Here is a 6,643-nt window from a genome sequence, read left to right on the forward strand (position 1 = left end):
GACACAGTGGCACCCCAGCCTTTCTTCCAGACCCTATAGAATGGGACAGCAGTGTCTTGAGATCTTGCTATGTAATTCAGGCTGCTTTAAACTATGAAACCTCCAGTAACTGTGAGCTAAATAAACCTTTCCTTCCCTCATTTTGAGTATTGGGTATTTGTCCCAGCAACGAGAGCAGAGTAACTAAAACAATAATATAAAAAATAAAAGTTGGAAAATCAAGGGCCATGGGAGATATCTCAGTAGAATAAGTGCTTGCCTGGCAAGCACAGGGTCCTAAGTTCAATCCCCAGTACTGTAAAAAAAATCATGAAAAGTTTCAATATTTAAATATCTTCTCTTGCCACCTCCAGTCCCAGGAGCTGCATCCAGGCAGGCAGAAGCTGGGTCTGTGCACAGTATAGGTGGGTGTCCGAAACAGATTGCCATGTCAAAGCTTTATGCTGAAGCTAGGGCCCGTGGCCGAGGTGCCCTGGTGGCAGCTAGGCAGGAGAATGTCTCCTTTGGGTCCTCACTGCGCAGATTACTGCAGCCCAGGCCACCCTCCGGGGGCTGCTGCTTGTTCCATGCTTTATCCACTTCTGCTCTCTCTTGCCCAGACATGTGGGTAACGTGGAGGGGTCATTGGGGTATGTACTCATGCTTGAGGCATCCTCTGCATTGAGCCTCGTCCCAGAGAAGTGGGTCAGGAACCTGCTGATAAGGTCAAAGCTCTGGCCTGACCGCAAAGCCCCAAAGCCCTTGTGGAGGCTATTATATGGGCACTTGCTGAAGATCAGCTTCTTTACTGCAGGGAGATCGTTCTAGCCCAGGTCAGACTTTCTCCCTGAGCATTATGTTTATTTGATACCTGAACAGGGGCTTCTGTATCGGCAGCTTCCTGAAGATGTCGCCCACTGACCACATGCCAAGAGCTGTGCAGTACTGCTTTCACTCAGCAGCAGTTCTGGGGCACAGTACCACAGGGCTACAAGAGGGGTGTAAGCCTTCGAGGGTGAGCCATATTCCCATGCCAGCCTGAAGTAACTTATCTTGAGAACACCATCATGGCTCAGCAGCAGGTGGGATGTCTTGAAGTCCTGGTGCCAGGTCTAGGTGCCATACCAGTGTCTCTCCCACGAAGCAGCTGGATCATCAGGGTCCTCACTTTCCCTGGCAGGGAGGGCTGCTTCATTGATTTCATTAGGCTGCTGAGATCATGGTCCATGCAGTTCATCACAGTGTGAATTTTAACCATGTTACTACTGACAACGACCTCCCTAGCAGTGATGACACTGGGGTGCTGGGCCTGGAGGACAGTGCTGGTCTGCCTTAGAAATGTGTTTGGGAAGCCCTCCTTCTGCTCCATTTTCAAATGCTTCAGAGCAGTTTCAGAACAACTGTTCTGCTTCAGAACAATTTCATCTGTTTCCTTGTCCTTTGTTCTGTAGACCACTCTGTAGGCACCTTCCCTGACCCTCTTCAGACACTGGAACTCCTCCACACTGCTCCAGCAGCCCTGCACGGCTGGCAGGTACTTGGGCAGCTCCTGTTTCAGCTCAGTAGGTGACAGTACAAGAGTGTAGTCAGGTACATAGTCCTCTTGGGTTTGGGCACTGCTCTGCGGGGCCCCCTCACCCACTTTTTCCTCCTCTTCACCATTCTTGGAGTTTCAGTCAAATTGTGACTCTGGAAAAACCAAGTTACGGTTTTCATTCTCTTGCTTTCTACCTTCATCCATTTCTTATGAACAGTTTTCCAAGGCCTCAGAGTTGCTCCCTATCTCCTCTTCTTCCTCCTCCGACTCCTTACTGGTGTTCTCCTCCTCCTCCTTCCCCTCCCTCTTTTCCTCTTCCTCCAAGCCTGAGTACAGCTCTGCTGAGCTGGCTTCCTCTTGTCTCTGAAGTCCTGCAGATGACATCAGGTCATGCTTTTCAAGTTTTTCTTCATTTACTGGCCTCCCACTGTCTCCTACCTCAAAGTTTCTGTGGTGGCTCCACAGGGCTGTGGGTCCAGTGGCTGTCCTTGTCCTTGTCACCATAGTCCTCCCTCAGGGTGTAGTGATGCAGACTTTCCTGAGGGGCTCGTGTCCCTAGCACAGCTGCTCTGCACTCTGCCTTTCCCTTGTCTTGTGCACCAATTCCCTTACTTTCTTTTCAATCACTCCCAGTGGTTTGACTCTGTCCTGGTGCTCCCTCCCCATCTCCTGTTGCCTCTGTCTCCCATTCCCAGTGTGCTTTGTCCTGTTTTTCTATAGTGCTTCCAATATTTGTGCTTTCTTTCTTTTTCCTCCAGGGATGCTTCCTTCCTGCTGAATGGATACAATGCCAACGGTTTTTCCCCCCTTTCTCTTTTCAGCTTTATTGTGATGGGTCTTCTCTTTTAGAGACATTTGTTGGGGTGTTTTTACAGCCAGAGAATTACCTTCCACTCCTCCAGCTTCCTCCCTAATGTGTGGTGAGTTCCTGATTACGATCACTAACCGTGATCTCTCTCTCAGCTGTCTCTCATTTGGAGTCCCGGCAAGGGTGACATTTGGAAATACGAAAGAACTTCACTGAAGAACGGCTGTTATCTTTTAAGTGTTTTACTTGTGCTTTCTCCTCTTGCTCCTTCCTTTGTTTCTCTTCCTGGATAGCTCCATCTAAAATTTTCACGTTCCGAGAGTCCCTTTCATCACCTATTTGAGTTGAAACACTGTGGGGTTTCCTAATTTCCTCCGCATGAAGCTCAGCACTACAAGGTTTGGTTCCTGGGCATGGCACCTTCTCTACCCCAAGCACTGCACAGGCGGGACAAGTACAGAGCAGGGTGCAGCAACGCCTACCCAAACGTCCCCTTGGAGCGAAGCCCTTGGGGTCCCCGCAGCTCAGCCCTCCCTACTCCAGTCTCCAGGTCACCACTCAACCTGTGCAACTGCCATAGCCACAGGGTCCCCGAGCCTGAAAACAAACTACTTCAGGAGCAAAGAGCGCCAGTCACTTCCAGTTGCGACACGGAATGATGACGTACGAACACAACGTGAGTCAGACGCTACAGTCCAGGGCCGGAAGCAACAATTTCCGACGCGCATCGCGTCTTTCGTCACTTCCGGAGGCGGATCGTACTGATGACGTTGTCTTAATGTCCGAGCCACTGGGCAAAGATTCCTCAGCCTCCCTCGTCGCTAATTGGTGACGTAATACCCGGGAACTGCACCAAAAGAGTCCCTTCCCGGGGCTCTGGGCTGGACGGAAATTGAAGTGGGCGACCGTTGGGGCCGAGAGCGACTGTCCCGCGGCCCTCGGTATGAAGTACACACATCACATGTATATTTGTAAGCATCTACTCTGTGCTAGGCACTGTTTTAGTGTTGGGTATCTGTCAGTGAACATCAGAGAGAAGATCCTTGCCCTCGTTGGGTTTGTAATATTGTAGGAGTGATTCAGACGTCACGTAAGTTAATTACAAACTTGAGATATTCGTAAGGGAAGCTAAGTAAACAAAAGAGCTCATGTGTTGAAGAATAATTGAGAAGTGGCTCAGGTGGGTGCTGTGAGGTAACACTTTAATAACGCTGAGTAAATATTTTGGGCAGATGAGAGCTAATTTTAAGGGCCTGATTTTGTGATAGAAAGGGTCCTCAATAAAAAGTATGGGACAGTATTGCATACTGAGATCTGCATTGGGCCCAAGAGATTCTCAAAACCAGAGTGAAAGCACTCACGCTAAAACTTCAGATCAGCAAAGGAGTATTGAACTGTTATTTGACCTGAGCAAATGAGAGGCAAAAAGAGATAAATCAATTTCCAAACACTCAGGTTTTAAAGTCACAATAAAATAGTGGTAGTAGTGGGGAGGCTGGAAACAGAAGGATCAGTATGAGTCCAAGCTGTGTAGTGAGACCCTGTACCAAATACATTAAAAATAAAGTAAAGTCGTGGTAATGAATATCCCTTTGCTTTGATCCCTTCAAAAAGTAAGAGGGTGTTAACCAATAAGTATTTTCTCTTGTTTTGCCACTGTTTGCTCTTCTTACAAGGAAAGTAAATTTGAAATGATCATTCTGCTCTCTGTTATTTCTCCTTACTTCAACCCTTTTATATAAACTAACTCTGGTCTAGACGGTTGTGATATTTATTTTATTAATAGAGTGAGGTGGTACCTAATTCTTGGATCACAAAATAGCCAGTTAATAACTTAAATTGTTGTAATTTGTTTTTGATAAGAGAAAGGTCAGGGAGTTGAGAGGAAATAGGTAAGAGAAGATATAAACTCTAAGAGATACGTGAATGCTCTTTATGATTGAGAAGGAATTCAGCAAGGTGGGACGCACTGCAATCTTTTAAGTGGGAACAGGGCATAGTCTAATTTCAAGTGTAAAAGTTTTTCAGGCTACACTGTAAGAAACAGATTGTAGGGAAGCCAGAGCACAAACAGAGGAAAACATGGGGAATATAAATGTTGAAATAGTAGCCTATCAAAAAGTATGTTCATCCAGCATTTTGTTCCCCCAGGGAAATGTTTTACTTATACTGTTAAATGTTTATAAGTAAAGGTCCACTTTCTTTAGTGAACATATACCTTTTTAGATATTAGGAGACAGCACCTCTAGTTACTGTTTGTGGTTGAAGGATTTATGTATTTCATCTAAGTTATCCAATTTATGGCACAAAGCTGTTATTAATAAATTCTTTTACCTTTTATGTTTTGTGTTCTCAGTAGTAATATCTACTCTTTCATTTCTTCTAATGGTGCATTATGTCATCTCTTTAATTCTTTTTTTTTTTAAAGTGTAACATTCAATTTTATTATTTCTTTCTCAAGAGTTTTCTTCAGTCCATTAAGACTCAGCTCCCCTTACATGGGCTTTGGTGGAGGTCGTGGGGCAGCACCAGCAGGTCTAAATCGGGGTGGAGGAGTTCGGTCCTTACGGGCTTCACGAGATCGATTTCTGACCACTTTGCTGTGAATGGCACAACTCACACAATAATGCAGCTTCACATACAGCTTGGGAAGCACATAACCGTCGAAGACACTCGCTTCGGAAATGTCCCTGACGGCGGCGGCCTCCACTATGTTCCGAATGACAAACTTCTTAATAGCCTTATCCTTGGGTACGCACCGGGCACAGTTCGTGCAGCGAATAGGCTGCACATGACCGCGGCCCTTTTTGGCATGACCGTTGTTCCTTCTTTTTTTCGTCATCTTGGAAAAGAGGACCCGAAAGAGCTCTCTTTAATTCTTGATCAGTTTTCAACAGAGTTCTTGAAATTCATCTGTGTTTATATTTTGTCCCAGGTAACTGTGCTATAGGAGACAGCCCTGTGCGTTGTAGACCATATGGCAGTTTCCTGGATCCCACTTTAGTAGATCATAGTGGAGCCTTCTTCCTCACTTGTCAAAGCCAAGATGCTTCCTTGGGGTAATTGTGCCACATCCTTGGAAGTGTCAAAGTGTAGACACCTGAATTCTTGAGGCCAAATGTGAATTTCTATGTAGCACATTTTTTAAGAATTTGACATGAGCAGAGATATTTGACGTGGGAAAAGTAAGTTTGGTGCTGGATCTCAGGTGTTATCTCAGGACCTGAAACAGTACTCACCACCTTGCAAATTCTCTCTGCAATACTTATGCGTTTAGAATGGAAATTGTGGTGGTCCTAAGAAGAAATATTTCTTTCATGATATACTTTCCCTGGTAGAAATACTTCTCAGACTGAAAAGAAACCCTCCATTGCCCACAGAGTAAGCATCAGTTAAAATCAAAATATAAAAAACTTGAGCACTTTCCCACATACAACCAAAAGGAACCCTTGACTTTTTTCTTCTTACCTTCATGTGGGAGAAATACAATGGGACCGTGAAGGAATAGCTCTAGGATAGAGAGCAGGGGACTTGGGAGTAGGTTAAGGCATTTGCTCAGGGACACACAGCAGGGAGGATGCAGCGATGCCATGGAGGCAGGCTGGAGTGAGGGAGTCAGATTCCAGAGTCCATGTGTGTAACTGAGGCAGGGAGCTAGCAGCTTTGGAATAACCATGCTGGAGAGGAAGCCAGGAAGCAGAGGCAATGCTTGGTGTCGAGAGGGGAAAGACAGCCAGATGTTCAAGGGGCAAGGTACACCTTCCAGGCGGCTGTGCAGAGCCTCCCTCTACCCACATCCCCAGTCATACAGATCCTCCTTCCCAGGTTGAAGGTTTTTGTGTCCTGTTCTCCTTGCATTTTTGTCCCATTATGGAACGTGTAGATAAGCTTCCACAAAGAAAAAATATCCTACTATCATCAAGAGATCCAGGAGGGGATGAGTGGAGCTTGGTCTCTGTCTTGTTTACTCTTCTCTCATTGTTGGGACAAAGTACCCAACACCCAAAGTTAAGGAAAGAAAGGTTTATTTAGCTCACAGTTGGTAGAGTTTTCAGTCCATAATCAGCTGGCTCCAAACCAAGGTGGTATAGCACAGGGGCAACAGTTCACAGTGACAGAAGACAGCAAAGCAGTATGAGCAAAAAGTGAGGAAAGAGAGAGCAAGCCTCTCCTCTTATGTTGGATGTAGGATACCTGCTCCAGGGCAGGTGTGGTACTCACACCCGTAACCCCAGCACTGGACCATAAATGAACCACAAACTCTAGAAGCCACCCCTATGACTGTGTGAAGCTTTAGGGTGACATCTAGACACAAACCA

General features: G+C 46.0%; 1 pseudogene; it reads right to left on the minus strand.

Annotated features, from left to right (window-relative positions):
* Positions 1-343: 343 nt before the first annotated feature.
* Positions 344-3,052, minus strand: LOC101573836 (annotated as a pseudogene).
* Positions 3,053-6,643: the final 3,591 nt, after the last annotated feature.

Source organism: Octodon degus, unplaced genomic scaffold (assembly GCF_000260255.1).
Source record: "Octodon degus isolate 3935 unplaced genomic scaffold, OctDeg1.0 scaffold00239, whole genome shotgun sequence".
Classification (NCBI taxonomy): Eukaryota; Metazoa; Chordata; class Mammalia; order Rodentia; family Octodontidae; genus Octodon; species Octodon degus.